Source organism: Schistocerca gregaria, chromosome 7, assembly GCF_023897955.1.
Source record: "Schistocerca gregaria isolate iqSchGreg1 chromosome 7, iqSchGreg1.2, whole genome shotgun sequence".
NCBI lineage: Eukaryota > Metazoa > Arthropoda > Insecta > Orthoptera > Acrididae > Schistocerca > Schistocerca gregaria.
Genome location: NC_064926.1, coordinates 173256200 through 173273994, shown reverse-complemented (window position 1 = coordinate 173273994; position 17795 = coordinate 173256200).

The following is a 17795-nucleotide window of genomic DNA, read 5'->3' as shown; positions in this document are numbered from 1 at the left end:
TTAGAGTATGTGTTCAAGTGTGGCAGTATAAACTACAAAACTTAAAAAAAGAAACGGTGTGGCCACATTTTTTCGAAGTGTATTTAGAGGCATATTCAGTTGGATTGTTCAAGAGTGGCGGTAGTATTTCTTCGAATAAAACGAGTAATTACATCGAAAATTGTTTAATATTCTAAAATATTCTAGTGTCATCGGGAACGCTCTTCCACTATCTTTGTGCAGTAGTACATTTAGTTCCTGTGACTTCTTCAAATTATCTACGAGTATGTGATAATATTCTGCACATTCATTAAACAGCACGCTTAGTAACTCTGAAGCAATTCGTGTTCAGTGACAAAGTGTATAAAGACTGATTCCTTTCCCCACCAGTCTGCAGTAGGTGGACTGGGGGGGGAGGGGGGGCCAGTGTAGTTAGGTTAGTGGAGGTAGCCCAATTCGCCTATTTTCCCTCAAAACTTTGGACCTCCCGCAATGACACACTGCGACGTTGTCACATCTATGGGCGCCTTCTTGGATCCACCACACTGAACAAATTTGGCAACAGTGTAGAATGGGGGTGATGCCCACTTTGCCTCATTACTCATTCCACATGGAGCATGAAGAAAAACTTGAGCTGTCAGTTGCACACTGTAGGGTTTTCTCTGTATCCCTCTCATAATAGAAAATCTGCGCAGTGTCTCCCGCCACGAGACAGGTGAAAGTCCTCTCTCCAATGGAGTGGCTGGCAGCTACATGTTACTGATGCCCTCAGCATATTTTTTGATATAATCATTTGATATCCAATCATGGAAATTTGTGGTAAGGTCTTATGGGACCAACTGCTGAGCTCATCGATCCCTAAGCTTACGCACTACTTAATCTAACTTAAGGGTACCTAAGTTAAAGTATGCTAAGGACGACACACACACCCATGTCCGAGGGGGGACTCGAACCTCCTACGGGGAGAACTGCGCGGTCCGTGACTAGACGCCCTAGACCGGGCGGCTACCCAGTGCGGCTTATCCAATCATGACGCCGATTTTAAGTGCACGGGAAATCGCTTGATGTGGAAACCAAAATTTCTCAAAAAAGTACACTTCCAGTGTTGGCGACAGAAGTTGGTCGTCTAGCAGAGTGGGGCTACCTCTTGCTCTGAGAAGAGGCCTTCTTACAATGCTGGCACATATGGATCTCTGAGGAACGTTGTCAGCCACCTGGCCTGCAAATAACAGCAGATTCTGAAAACGTCTTCTATCCTGAAAGGGAATAATTTCAAAGGAGTCGGAACGTCATGCGAGACGACCTTAAAAGCACTCTGGCTGCCTTGGGAACAATAAATCATCCTGTGTAAACAGCAGGATACTTGCACACGTCACACCCTGTGAGCAAAAGAGGCCACCTGCAACCGTCATTCTACATGAACCCATCCGCTTCAATGGATGCTGCAGTAACACTCCGAGCTTCACGTCTATCCTCATACATCGCCCTCACAAATTGATCATAAAATCCTAGTCAACTAAAGATTGACTCAGATTGCTCTGAGCATTATGGGGCTTAACTTCTGAGGTCATCAGTCTCCTAGAACGTAGAACTACTTAAACCTAACTAACCTAAAGACATCACAAACATCAGTGGCCGAGGCAGGATTCGAACCTGCGACCGTAACGATCGCGCGGTTCGAGATTGTAGCGCTTGCAACCGCTCGGCTACTCCGGCCGGCAAAACGGAAGACCCATCGTCTCTAGTAACCCGGTGCAACTAAATGCTGAGGCGTGCAGTAAGCGACCACTGTCAGTCCAGTTCATTAAACATCATAATAGGAATAAAAATGAAAGAATGGAAATCCGTCAGGACTTACTGTCTTTCAGTTTCCTGTTACAAAGTGACCTTTGGGATTTAACCCACATGAAGAAGTATATGTATGTCTTCACTGACACAATAATGAGTTTTCTTTATTCTGCAATCATTTATAGCTGCTGCTAACAGCTGTGTCCTTGTTTGAAAACAAAATGTCTTAGGATCATTTTCTGTCAAAGAAAACTTTTTTACATGAGGTAGTAGCTACATGTTTTTCCTATCTCTGCCGTCATGTAATCGAAAACTAAACTATCATCTTTCGTAACACACTGAGTACCTACATCCAAAAGTTACAAGGGGTAATGAAAAATGCATGCTACATATAGTTCAGAGTTGTCAGGTGGAGAAAACTCTAGGGAATACCACATTTCTAAAATGCTGGATGTACTGAAAGTTTAAGATGTATCAGTATAGCAGTTGAAATTGTACAACCACTCCCTTATCCCAAGTTATTTTGGCACTGTCTTTAAAGTGAACCTACTTTGAGGTCTCGGTTCTTCCCAACACCAATTGGTCTGAACCCATGTATAAAGTAGTACCGCAATCAAATAGAGGAAACGTTCCTCCATTTTACATCGAGAATTTGCATAAAAATTTCCAGGATACTGAGAAAGGACTTGGGCAACAGAATAATAACAAAATTAATCAATTTAGGCTTCAGAAAGGTCAATAATCTGGAAAAGCGTGAAAAAATTATAATTACTTAATCACTGTTTGTAGACCTTATTGATAGGTAATAGTGTCTGACGATATAGACTGGTCTAGAACTTTGCGAATTTTAATTGACCTTGTGCTGGATCACCGAGACAAGAAAATAATCCAGATGTTGGTGCAAAATTTTAAAGAGTAAATAAAGGTGTTTGGCAGAGATGTATCTTTCCCCACTAGTCTTCAACACGCACAGTGAGGAAGCATTGAACGAATATAGATACAGATGTTTAAGGAGTAACTATATAGGGGGTAAACATAAATTTCTTTGTTGCATGTGATATAGCAGCAAACATTCGTGCAGATTGATGGATCCTGAAGTATGCCACAAGTCTTAAGTGTCTGAGTACTAGTACGACAGGCGATGGCAGATGGTTTCAGGAGAATAAATGTGAAACATGACAAGCTAAAACAGCTTTTCAGAACAACGAGTTACTATTACTGAAAGAACTTTGTTTAAACAGGGAACAGATCTCGTTTATTGCGTTGCCGTATGTGGTGCAGGGAAAAGGATAGTAATATGCCCTTGTAGAAAAGTGTACAAGGGTTTGAGGTGTGGAATTATAGAAGAGTAAGATATCGTGAACAGAGAGAATGACCAATGAAGTAATCATCAACAACTGAGGAGAGAAAATAATATAGTGGAGAACTTTCATGAACAGAGGAGAGGGGCCAATAGCTTGGATACCTATAGAGACATGGCCCATTCATTTTAGAAGTAACAGAAAGTAAAATACCTGCAAAGAATACACCAAGAAGACCAACTGTTCTGCACACTGGGAAGATAAAACAATATCTAAAACTGACAGCAAGCTCTACTCTGATAAGACGTGAATATGATTGCGAAAATTGTCAACGATAATTGTAGTCGACCATTCTATAGACTCAGAAGAAAATAAGAATGAAAGAACAACAAGCTCGCCGGCCGCGGTGGTCTAGCGGTTCTAGGCGCGCACTCTGGAACCGCGCGGCTTCTACGGTCGCAGGTTCGAATGCTGCCTCGAGCATGGATGTGTGTGATGTCTTTAGGTTAGTTAGGTTTAAGTAGTTCTACGTTCTAGGGGACTGATGACCAAAGAAGTTAAGTCCCATAGTGCTCAGAGCCATTTGAACCAATTTTTTTAACATCAAGCTCATTATTTTGGGTTTCTTCTGCAGAATTTTATCAGATTGTGCATCAACAGATAATACCAGTATTTTATCTGCCTAATTTAAAGTGCAGCTTTTAGTGTTTCTATGTTGGACTTATATCTGCTGATATTCTGAATAAATCTTGCTCCGTACTGGCTTGTTGAGTTCTTGAAATTTCATTTCTCAGTGTGACATGCGTTAATTATTGCCAGCAACTGTTGGCTTCATTTGGAGTAAGTGAAATAAACATTCCGAGGTCCAGTTACATTCTGATCCGAAAACCAGTGAACTCCCTGAAATCTGGCAGGCTTTTGTCCATTGCAGTTAGATAAATGAGCGTCTGAGTTGACGAAAAAATACACATCAGCAGAACATTATTACCGCCTACCGAATAGCCGGTATGTCCACCTCTGGCACTGATAACCGCGGAGACACGTCGTGGCCTGGAAGCAATGAGGCCTCGGTGGGTCGCTCGAGGTAGATGGCACCACATATGCGCACATAAGTCACCTAATTCCCGTATATTCCGGGGAGGGGCGATGATTTCTGACGCCACATTTAGTCTCATCCCAGACTTGTTTGATCGGGTTCAGATCTGATGAGTTGGGAGAGGGGGGAGCATAGTAATTGTAATTCTCCACTGTGTTCTCTATCATAGTCCTGGTGTTGTTACATAGAGCCTTATCTTGGTGAAAAATGCCACTGTTCTGGGGACAAATCGTCTGCAAACAGAGTATGACACTCCATGTCCGTCGTGGTGCCTTGGACGAGCTCAACTCGACCCATGGATGCTCTCGTGAATGTTCCCCAGAACCTAATGGAGCCGCCGCCAGCTTGCCTCCGTCCAGCAGTACAGGTGTCAAGGAGCTGCTCCCCTAGAAGACGGCGATTTCATTCTCTCCCATCGGCATGACGTAGAAAGTGGCCGGATTCAATGCTCAGCCACCAACGGCTGTGGTCAAGTGCCTATTCAGTCGCAGTTGCCGATTTCATTCTGTTAATATTGGCACATGGATGAGTCGTCGGGTGCGCAGGTCCATCTTTTGAAGTGTTCAGTGCACTCTGTATGCCCAGAAACACGTTTACTCGGCACAACATTAAAGTCTCATGTTAGTTCCACCACAGTTGGCCGCCAGTCTACCAATCCTATGACGCTAGACATCTGGAATGAGACGTGGCCGGCCAAATGCACGACGTCTCGACGAGTTTTCAACTTGGTTTCGTCACGTGTTTAAGACACTCACCACAGCATTCCTCTAACACCTGACAAGCCGTACAGCCTCCGAAATGCTCGTCCCGAGCCTCCAAGCCTTCGGTCAAACTGAGGTAGATCGCGCACCTTTCCCATACTATACACAGATAGCAATCTCACTGTTAGTACATGCACAGTGCGTGTGACAAGCAGTCATTCCTTGCTACGTGACGCCGCTATTGCCTGGACGAGTTTATATCGATAGAAGGTCAATGGTCATCATGTTCTTGCTGCTCAGGGTATAATAACGTAAGGAAAATAATAGTTTTATCTTCATAATAAAGAATTTGCCTGCTTACATTCCAGCTATATGGAAACAATTGGATTATGTTATTTAGAAAATCTTTTCCACCAAATCTAACGAACAACATCAGTTTTATTTGTGTGATATTTTTATAGTGCTCAAAATACAATCCTTTCGAGATAGATCAACACTTCGCTGCAGCCAGTGCTACGATCAGACATTTAACACTTCTAATCTCGAACTACAAAATCGTTTACTGGTCACGACTATAATGTTTCACCTGATACTCTGCATTTTTCGGAGTGATGACGTAGCCTTTTCCAGCAGCACAGCAAGGAATATATCGGAGTATTAACCTGCATTGCCTGGCAAGAGGGTGCACTGACAGAGAATTATAATGTGGCCTGGATAAGCAGCAAGTCCAACAAGTCCAACCTAGCGCCCTGCCTTGGGCGTACTGCGCTATTCATGTACACAGGGCAAACAACGCCAAGCTCTGATCTTGGCGGAGGGTCTGTTTAAGTTGAATGAGAGCCCTACCACTAGTTGCGCTGGAGAGAGAGAAATTTGCAAGCCAGCTTCCACGAAGTCTTGTCTCACTTGTGGATCCGTTTTCCAGGCGGTTGCTCAGTGTTTGTTTAGCGATTCCCGACGGACTGAAACTCAGTGTGCTACATTTGAACAGATTCACCGTTTAGTAGACGTGACGAAACTGAGAGCTCGGACATGAAACCACCTTAGCGACAACCGACACGCATTCCACGCCTCATACCAAGAAGAAAAGATACTGCAAGCGTCTAAAATGCTCACACGTGAGAATGTTTCATTTGAGTATTATACTGATTGTATTTGGTCATTCTGATTTCTTCTACTGTAACGTTTTTGTGAGACAGTCTGTCTACAATATTTTTCTGGTGAACTGCCCTTTGCGCTACCCAGTAAGGCCAATTAAAATGGCGAACCTTACGTTCCATGGAAGCTGGTGTAAGACGAGCTAACATTAGACTGGAAAGATGTGGGGAAAGTGGTACACTTCAAAAAAGGTCCCAAAACTGAATAATTTTGGTCTAACGATTTTTGTTGTCTATATTTACAGAAACGCGCCACACCGTACCATGTCATTCAGCTGTCGTAAGTGAGAACCGTTCAGTCTAGATGCTGCAATACGTGTTTCTCCACATTTATACCACTTACACAAGTCTAACTAGAAGTATTTTGGTGGTACATTGAATGCTATTCACTTTATTTATGTTGTTCGTTCAGACCTAGATTGTGCGCCCAAGAGGTATCAGATACGCTTATGCTATTGGTAGACTTTTTACAGGATTATCTGCAAGCAGCGCGGGCTTATGAGAAATGTATCGACATCATGAACGTCGGGCAAATCGTTGCGACGATTAGGCATGCATTGGCTGTATTATCTAAGCGTAACCGACACACAATCGTAACAAAAGTGTAAATATACGTTGTAAGAGGTCTATAATTAAAGCAGTTGTTGCTAGCGCACTCGATCTCATGTAATTTCGATTTATTGCTCACGCGCTGCCTGCGATATGTAAGCTGTAAGAGAATCGGAGACCAAAGAGCACTGGGCCGGTCGTGTGCAGCGATGGCGGAGCCTGAGCGTTGTAGGATAAGGTAAAAGCAGCCTTGCGCATATGTAGTATTGTTACATCAAGTCCCATGTAAATGTTTTTAAAAAAATCTGTTAATAATAATCTTTCTCATAAAAAGTAACTTTTAACATTCATCTCAATTTAAAGAATTCACTAATTTCTCCAATCCTTGGCCATCCCGATAATTGAAAAGAAAAATCAGCTCTTTCCTTTTATATAAGACAAATCTATCGGCCAGCATTGCACTTAGCTGCGCCAGGAAAATTTCTTATAGGAGCAGATATATACGCGTTATCCGGCGATCTAATTAAGGTAAGATTTTTCTGTTTATTCAGAATGATGTATCAGGGCCATGACGCAGCATTGCTGACGTCCAAAATTTACCACCTTCAATTGACTGTCAATTATAGAAAGGTTATAAGTGACCCACATTTTTTTATTGAGAGATTAGTAACATTTTATTATTAATACGTTACGCAATTTTCCTGTTGGTAGGTTGTACTGAATGTGAACGACATTATTATTATTTTTTACTGTTGAGAGGTTGAGGAATTTTTCTGTTTTGAGGTTACACTAAATGAGAATACTATTCATATTATTTTATTTTGTAGGGAGGTTACACTTGTCGACAACCGGCCAGGATCGTATTTTTGTGAATTTCTTAGAAATAGTCAGTTATATATCTGCTCTTATTTACTTAATATTAAAATTAGTTTGCATCTGGCGCAACGCATTTACTAATTTGTCACTTTTTCTTTCACATATCATCGGCAATTTATTGCTTTTTGTTGTAACTGTATTTGTTCTATTTTTGCTTTGTCTTTGTTTGATTTTGTGCTTAACTTTGAGTTGTGAATATGCCGCGAAAAACTGCTAACAGTACATCGCGAGTCGTAATGGGTGAAAAAGCCGACTTCAATAATTTGAGTGATAATACTAGCGACACTCAGTGTCTTGATGATAATCCTCCAGTTACAGACAATCAGTGCGTACCGACCACCAGTAATGATTATAGTGCTAATGATGAGCAAACAAATTCAATTGTGTCCTCTGTTAATTTAACGACAATTGATGACTATGCACGTTCCGTTACAATGAACGCTGTCCAGTTTGAAACACTTGATTTGCAAAATTTACGTAGCGAACAGATAATTGTTTCTAACGAAGGTGAACAACATACACAAAGCACGTCAGATTTATTTGATTCCGCTGTAGTGATCAACAGAGCACATCCGATTAGCAAACCTTTTTCTGAATCAGACAATAACCAAATGGTTATACAAAACGTGACACATGCAGATACACCATCACACAGCACAGAGAACAGAGCAGCAAATTTTGGCATGGATCAAGTTATGGCATTATTGCTACAACTTAATGAAAATCTCAAATAACAAATTAATGAATCGAACAAACAACTTAATGAAAAACTTGACAACAATTCCAAACTGTCTAATGAAAAACAAAACAACAATTACAAACAACTTAATGAAAAACTAGACAACAATTCCAAACAACTTAGTGAATAGATTACAACCGTTGCCGTGCAATGTCATGATACTAAAGAACAATTACGTGAGGAAATTAAAGCTTGTGCTAGGAACAGTAGTGAAGTAATACACTTGCGGCCACAACTAAATTACTTACAGATGAAATTAGTGCAGTCGCTAAACAATGTTCTGAAAACGCAACACAGTTACGCGACGAGTTTAAATTAATATCACCTGAACTTTCACGCACACTGAATGCGAAAGTAGACAAGAAATTCGAACAACAGAACAGCCTACTTGACGAACGTTTTAATCACCACCTACAAAACAGTGAAACGCGTTACCGTAAATTCATACAGGAACAGAACAAAGTAAAGAAACAAGTGATGGAAACAATTACTGCACAGAGACAGGAAGATAAGCGTAAATTATTTACGAAAGCAAAAATATACGTAGACAATAACATTGCTACAGTATCAGACGTAATCAATACTATTAAACAGTTGAACACCGAATTGCATGATGAAATATCCGATCTTAAAACAAAAACAGACACACACGCAGTAGACATTCAGACAGTGACCAACAGACTTGAACAATTAGAATTAATACAGGATCCCGATGCCATTAAAGCAGACGTTAAGAAATCGAACAAAACTAGCCGTAAAATCCAAAAACAAATTAATGCTTGTGACACTAAAAATGATGATCAGGTTAAAGCATTGACTGAAAAATTTGATGAATTGGCCAGTCGTATTGACGTTATCGAAAATAACAATGACACCAAATCAGACGATACGTCACCAATTTCGTTCAATCAAACACCCGAATTCCAAAATTTACAGCAGACAATCAGTGAGATAGGTTCGTTCAATAATACATTGCGTATAAAAGTGTCGTCTTTACAGCAAGAAGTGACGGAGATGAAAAATGTCTCAGCCTGTAACACGACACAGCATACGCCACTCTCCGAACATTTCTCACACTCACACAGCCAGTACAAATTTTAGGTAATTTATAGAGAGTACGTGACTTAGATTCCGAACAGTCACAGACAAACAAATTATCATACAATCCTGAACCTGTTCAGATATACAGAGACGATAATTTTGATTATAAGCAGTTTTTATACGTGGAAAAATCTAAGATATTTAAAATTGACAGAACACAAATACATCCTTTGGACTGGATTCGACAATTTGCTTTTGTATTTTCATCAGCTTGGCCTGTAATGCAGAAACTAGAATTGGATTGGATACAACAATTTCCTCTTGAGTTTTCACCGGCATTGCCTGTAACGCAGGAACTAAAATTTATTTGCAGCGCGTAAGAGACCTCAGCGGATTCATTACTCTTCGATGAATATGTGCCATAGCGTGCACAGGGTCCAGAGCCGTAGTAGTGCTATTTCATCTTTAGTTTTCTGCACTGCTGCCTTCTCTTGTACTATCCTTTGTATCTATCAAAACATCTCTTCAACTATCGATCTATCTAGAATTAGGAATGAGTAATAAAAACCTGACATGACAAGATTTACCGAAAGTGACAGCTTTCGTTAAACACTCCCGAAATGACAAGTAATATCAGTATAATTTTAATAACAAACAAAATTGTAATCATCAGAATGTACAACATTTTCAGCAATCGCAAACATATTTTGGCAACGATAGAGGGTATCCACCGCAACAGCATCAAAAGCAGCCGGTTAGCATACCATACCAACAATGTAGTCTGCAAGGTCAACTAAGCTTTAATGTTTCGCCGTCTACACCAAATAGAAACGCACAGCAACAAGGAAATCACTACGTACAGAGAACACACCATTTCAACTCATATCGCAATGCGCCGTATAGCAACGATTATTATGACAGACGTAAAAGTAATGAGCACAGGTTTCAGGGTAACAGTCGGTCTTACCAGCAGCAGAATCATCGGCAACAACAGATTATCATGAATGAACCAGACAGTAGATATCATCCCGAACGTAATACGTCAGGTAGAAATAACAGAACAGTACAAATAGTGGAAATGACACTGCATCCTCCCGCAAATAACAGCACGTCAGATTGAATTTGACTAGATATAGCACAGATGGAACCTTCCAGCGATGTAAGCAATACTTTTGATACACAGACTCTTAATCACGAAAATGTTATTGCTCTTGACGACATCCGAGACACTCTTTTCCATGAAAAACCAGTTATTAAAAAAACCATTTCCCACCCTGTCATTGAAGTAAAGATTGGATCATCCACATTTTCAGCAGTAATCGGCTCTGGATCACCTATGTCAGATATAAATGAGGAAACTTTCAACGAATGTAACGAAGAGAATAATTATCCTACGTTACCATTATGCAGAACTAAAGTAAAAGGAGCAGTATCTGGTAAAGGAGTAGATGTAAAATTACAGACACACTTATCATTTTGTATTGCAGGTCATACGTTCGACTCAAATTTTTGGATTTTTCCCTTATTGATAACAGACGTTATTTTAGGTACGAATTTTTTGGTACAACACGACGCAGTTGTTGGCTTTAAAAATTCCTATTTAATGTTAAAGGATGAAAATGTACAACTGGCATTAGATTTCCAGCAATCTGCAGAAGAACAAACAATTAATCGGACAGAGGTGATTTCTGCATCACGTAACATAAACTGTCATTCCACATTGTTCACAGATACGTTTGTTCACAACTACAATACACCAGACGAAGCCGACTATGACGTTTTACAAATGATTTCGGATAAGGTTAAACAGAGCAGTGCAAATACAGACGACGAACGTACGCAACTACGCAAAATTCTTTTACAGCAAGCTCCAGTTTTTGACAACATCCCTGATACTATGTCCGGTTTCATGTATGAATTTCAAGTTAAACAGCACGACACATTTAAAGCTAAACATTATCCCATTCCGTATATTCACAGAGAATAGGTTAAGAAAGAATTGCAAGCTACGCTTGACCAAGGTATTATTGAACCAGCAGTTAGTCCGTACATAAACACGCTCCATATTGTTAAGAAAAAGGATGGATCACTTCGACTCGTACTTGATTCGCGTCACATCAACGACATTATTATTAAAGAAACAGATCGGCCACAGACACTAGAAGAACTTCTACAGAAATTTCATGGTACTTCTGTTTATTCCACATTAGATTTGAGATCGGGATTTTGGCAAATTCAGCTCCATCCGAACTGCAGAAAGTACACAGCATTTATCTGTTTTGGTGACTGTTATCAATTTTGCAAATTACCATTCGGTTGAACAATTTCTTCATCACCATTTATTCGCGGTTTGAATACTATACTTCCGACAGAACTTAAAGACATAATCAGAACTCATGTAGACGACATTCTTATTGCAGAAGCTAACTGGTCTGAACACAATTTGATTCTGGAACAACTGTTGCAAACTTTTCGTGAACAAGGACTGACAGTTAATCTTAGCAAATCACACGTCGGCAAAACTTCTATAAAATTTCTTGGACATGTAATTTCAGCAGAAGGCATAGCGCCTGACCCGGAAGAACTTCAAGCTTTACGTGAAATTACTGTTCCAATGACAAAGAAACAGCATAGTGAACGCATTATTGTGGCCAAGATAGATACGAAGCCCACACCTACTACAGTAGTACAAGTTTATATGCCAACTAGCTCTGCAGATGATGAAGAAATTGAAGAAATGTACGAGGAAATAAAAGAAATTATTCAGATCGTGAAGGGAGACGAAAATTTAATAGTAATGGGTGACTGGAATTCGAGTGTAGGAAAAGGGAGAGAAGGAAACATAGTAGGTGAATATGGATTGGGGCTAAGAAATGAAAGAGGAAGCCGCCTAGTAGAATTTTGCACAGAGCACAACTTAATCATAGCTAACACTTGGTTTAAGAATCATGAAAGAAGGTTGTATACGTGGAAGAACCCTGGAGATACTAAAAGGTATCAGATAGATTATATAATGGTAAGACAGGGATTTAGGAACCAGGTTTTAAGTTGTAAGACATTTCCAGGGGCAGATGTGGACTCTGACCACAATCTATTGGTTATGACCTGTAGATTAAAACTGAAGAAACTGCAAAAATGTGGGAAATTAAGGAGATGGGACCTGGATAAACTGAAAGAACCAGAGGTTGTACAGAGTTTCAGAGAGATCATAAGGGAACAATTGACAGGAATAGGGGAAAGAAATACAGTAGAAGAAGAATGGGTAGCTCTGAGGGATGTAGTAGTGAAGGCAGCAGAGGATAAAGTAGGTACAAAGACGAGGGCTGCTAGAAATCCTTGGGTAACAGAAGAAATATTGAATTTAATTGATGAAAGGAGAAAATATAAAAATGCAGTAAATGAAGCAAGCAAAAAGGAATACAAACGTCTCAAAAATGAGATCGACAGGAAGTGCAAAATGGCTAAACAGGGATGGTTAGAGGACAAATGTAAGGATGTAGAAGCTTATCTCACTAGGGGTAAGATAGATACTGCCTACAGGAAAATTAAAGAGACCTTTGGAGAGAAGAGAACCACGTGTATGAATATCAAGAGCTCAGATGGCAGCCCAGTTCTAAGCAAAGAAGGGAAGGCAGAAAGGTGGAAGGAGTATATAGAAGGTTTATACAAGGGCGATGTACTTGAGGACAATATTATGGAAATAGAAGAGGATGTAGATGAAGACGAAATGGGAGACACGATACTGCGTGAAGAGTTTGACAGAGCACTGAAAGACCTGAGTCGAAACAAGGCCCCCGGAGTAGACAACATTCCATTAGAACTACTGACGGCCTTGGGAGAGCCAGTCATGACAAATCTCTACCAGCTGGTGAGCAAGATGTTTGAGACAGGCGAAATACTCTCAGACTTCAAGAAGAATATAATAATTCCAATCCCAAAGAAAGCAGGTGCTGACAGATGTGAAAATTACCGAACTATCAGTTTAATAAGCCACGGCTGCAAAATACTAAAGCGAATTCTTTACAGACGAATGGAAAAACTGGTAGATGCAGACCTCGGGGAGGATCAGTTTGGATTCCGTCGAAATGTTGGAACACGTGAGGCAATACTGACCTTACGACTTATCTTAGAAGAAAGATTAAGAAAAGGCAAACCTACGTTTCTAGCATTTGTAGACTTAGAGAAAGCTTTTGACAATGTTGACGGGAATACTCTTTTTCAAATTCTAAAGGTGGCAGGGGTAAAATACAGGGAGCGAAAGGCTATTTATAATTTGTACAGAAACCAGATGGCAGTAATAAGAGTCGAGGGGCATGAAAGGGAAGCAGTGGTTGGGAAAGGAGTGAGACAGGGTTGTAGCCTCTCCCCGATGTTATTCAATCTGTATATTGAGCAAGCAGTAAAGGAAACAAAAGAAAAATTTGGAGTAGGTATTAAAATTCAAGGAGACGAAGTAAAAACTTTGAGGTTCGCTGATGACATTGTAATTCTGTCAGAGACGGCAAAGGACTTGGAAGAGCAGTTGAACGGAATGGACAGTGTCTTGAAAGGAGGATATAAGATGAACATTAACAAAAGCAAAACGAGAATAATGGAATGTAGTCAAATTAAATCGGGTGATGCTGAGGGAATTAGATTAGGAAATGAGACACTTAAAGTAGTAAAGGAGTTTTGCTATTTAGGAAGTAAAATAACTGATGATGGTCGAAGTAGAGAGGATATAATATGTAGACTGGCAATGGCAAGGAAAGCGTTTCTGAAGAAGAGAAATTTGTTAACATCGAATATAGATTTATGTATCAGGAAGTCGTTTCTGAAAGTATTTGTTTGGAGTGTAGCCATGTATGGAAGTGAAACATGGACGATAACTAGTTTGGACAAGAAGAGAATAGAAGCTTTCGAAATGTGGTGCTACAGAAGAATACTGAAGATAAGGGGGACAGATCACGTAACTAATGAGGAGGTATTGAATAGGATTGGGGAGAAGAGAAGTTTGTGGCACAACTTGACTAGAAGAAGGGATCGGTTGGTAGGACATGTTTTGAGGCATCAGGGGATCACAAATTTAGCATTGGAGGGCAGCGTGGAGGGTAAAAATCGTAGAGGGAGACCGAGAGATGAGTACACTAAGCAGATTCAGAAGGATGTAGGTTGCAGTAGGTACTGGGAGATGAAGCAGCTTGCACAGGATAGAGTAGCATGGAGAGCTGCATCAAACCAGTCTCAGGACTGAAGACAACAACAACAACAACAACAACAATGACAAAGAAACAATTACGCAGCTTTCTGGGATTAATTAACTTTTTCCGTAAATTTATTCATTACTCTACTTTAGACACCCCTAGATTATGCCAACTGACGGGTAAAAACAATATTTGGTCCGGGGATAGCGAAGCGCAGTCTGAATTTGTCAATCTGAAACAAGCTTTGTTGATCGCAACACTTTTATCACACCCAGATCTCACTAGAAATTTATCCATTGCCACCGACAGTTCTAACACAGCTTTAGGCGTACACATTTTTCAGGAAATTGAAGAAGACGGTAATACAGTAATTAAAACCATCGCCTTTGCAAGTCGCATTCTGTCACTTCCGGAACGCAATTATTCTGTCACAGAACTTGAAACATTATGTGTTGTATTGGCATTTACGAGATTTAGGCATTTTCTTTATGGAAGACATACTACCGTTTACACAGATCATAGAGCTATACAGTTTTTACTTTCCGCTAAATTTACACATAACAGATTAAGCAGATGGAAACTTTATTTACAGGAATTTAATTTTACTGTTGTTCACATTCTCAGTACACAAAATATTGTAGCAGACGCACTATCCCGTTTTCTCTGCAACAATCAGCAAGACATCGCAACCAACTTCTGCCAAGCAAATTCTAGCGTCATGTATATTCAACATGTCGCATTTGAAAATTTCATTTCATCGTCATTACGAGACATAGCACAAGAGCAGAGTAAAGACAACGTATGGAAAGAAATTAAACACCTTTGGCAAGATAAGAATAACGTTACCATTAGAAACCATTACACGGTACGCAATAACATTCTGTTCCGCCGCTCTCACCCTGACGGCAACAACTGGTCATTATGCATTCCTGACGAACTTGTTAACAAATTAATTTGGTATACTCATTTAAGTTACGCACATTATGGAGCCAGAAAATGTTTTCTTATACTGAGGCAGAACTGTTATTTTGCCAACATGGAGACACGTATTCGACGAGTTTTAGCGTCATGTAAAATCTGCAAGAAAGCTAAATCAGACACGACTTCACATATTCCTCCGTTACATCACATTGTACCTGTTAAATTGAGACACATGGCCGCTGTAGACATTTTTGGTCCGATTCCCAGAACTAATAGAGCTTTTTGCTACATCTTTGTCGCTGTTGAACTCACTTCGAAATTTGTTACCTTCACTCCGTTGCGCAAAGCTACTGCTAAATCTATTTCGAATGCATTTGTAAAACATTTTTTATTTCATGTAGGGCATGTATTGAAATTAATTTCCGACAATGGACCACAATTTCGATCTGCGATATGGACACGTATGTTACGAGCTAGAAACATTTCTCCGCTCTATATATGCAAGTATCACGCTTCTTCGAACCCTTGTGAGCGACATAATTATATTTTTTTACTGTTGAGAGGTTTAGGAATTTTTGTGTTTTGAGGTTACACTAAATGAGAATATTATTCATATTATTTTATTTTATGGGGAGGTTGCAAGGTGTTGCAGAGAATACATCTACATCTACATCTACATCCATACTCCGCGAGCCACCTGACGGTGTGTGGCGGATATTCTTGCTGCCACGAGTACCGATCAAGATATTTCTGCATTAATAATTGCACGGGATTTTTATGTGAGAAGAAATACGTCTGGGTATCTGTAAGGTAAATTTTTACATTTTCTTAAGGTAGCATTAGGCAAACATGATATCCAGACGAGAACTGTCCTGAGCAAGTGGTTTATAATTAGAAACTGGGCTTCATGAGACAGTAGACTGGTGACGCATCTTTCATGTATTATAGAGAGATAAATGTCCACAATTTAAACTGTTGATTAGACAAAGATCCTGACACGTTTCTTCATCACAAGAGTGGCACGTCTGGAGGAAAAATACTTGTTATAGTCGGTGACAAGAAAATCAGAGCCAATGCTTCCGAGAATTTTTTTTAAAAAATTTTCAGAATTTAATGCAGAATGTAAAAATATTTTCGACAAATAGGCCTTTTTGTCTTTCAGTCTCACATATAATGCATATTACTTTCTAAGGTGCTAGCCATTTACATTCTACGTTAACCACTGTCACTGATAGATGAGTGTCAGTACCTTGCCATGTCTTTAAGAGAGAATATTTTCTTGTCACATAAATAAATTCTGTCAGCACTGACAGCTCTACGCTAAATCTGGCTGCTCTCTATCGTTAATTGAAGGCTGTCGGCCACTGCCTTTCGTGTGTTGTGAGGTAATGCCTTAAATTTGGTATTGCTGGAATGCACTTGACAATGTAGATACCGGAATATAGAGTTCACAAGCGATAGTTGAAGTGGGATGGCCTATGCGTCTAACTTTCATAACCATTCCAAGTTTAGAGTCTGTTAATTCCTGTCGTGCGCCCACAATCACGACGGACACCTTTTCACATGAGTGCAAAGGACAGCTCCGCAGTTCAGTGCCCTTTTTTAGTTGTGTACGCGGTACTACCACTATCGTTATATGTACTTATCGTTATTCCATGACTTTTATCGCATCAGTGTATTTCACACACAATAAAATACCATGTATTGACTACAAAGGACATCAGCTGGAGAGACATGTGTACTTTACTTTATGGAGGCACATCTTTGTAAACAGTATCTCCGTTATATACACAAACAAACTAGTTTGTGTCTCCGTTCCGTAATCATGTAATCTTCGGATATCATGCACATGCACGAAAGAAGCAATAAATGCTGTTGACCTCAAAAAAAAGAAGAAAAACAGATCTACATCATTCGTTTTTTGTCTGTTTGCACATGCATTCATGCAGTCGTGACACACACTGAAACTCCTGCCCAACAGTACCGTGGAAAACCGACAGAGGAGCCAAAAGCAAACGGCGCAACCCATTCACAAACATGAGTATCCTCCAGTAATTCGCCTTCTGCATTTGCAGAAGAACAACGCTGCAACAATCCATGGTACATTGATGGTAGTTGAGGGATATGACACACATGACTCCTGCATAGACCACGACATCGCCAGGTAAGTGGAGAGCCAGGTTCTAAAAAACCTTTGTATCACAACGGTATAGTACGAGAAATGACAGTCAGTTATTAATGAACTTCCACCATCTTACATGCCATTTTAAAATAGTCAGAGTTCACCAACCATTGAGCTCAATGAGTGCTCACAATAATTCTGAAGCAGGACGAACAGAGGCAGCACAGGAAATGTTTCAGCTTTGTCAGATCAGTCCAAATAACTACGTTAGCCACCTGATCAGAACGTAGGAATGCTGTGATCCCGAGACAAAATAACAAACAAGCAGTGAAAATATGTGAA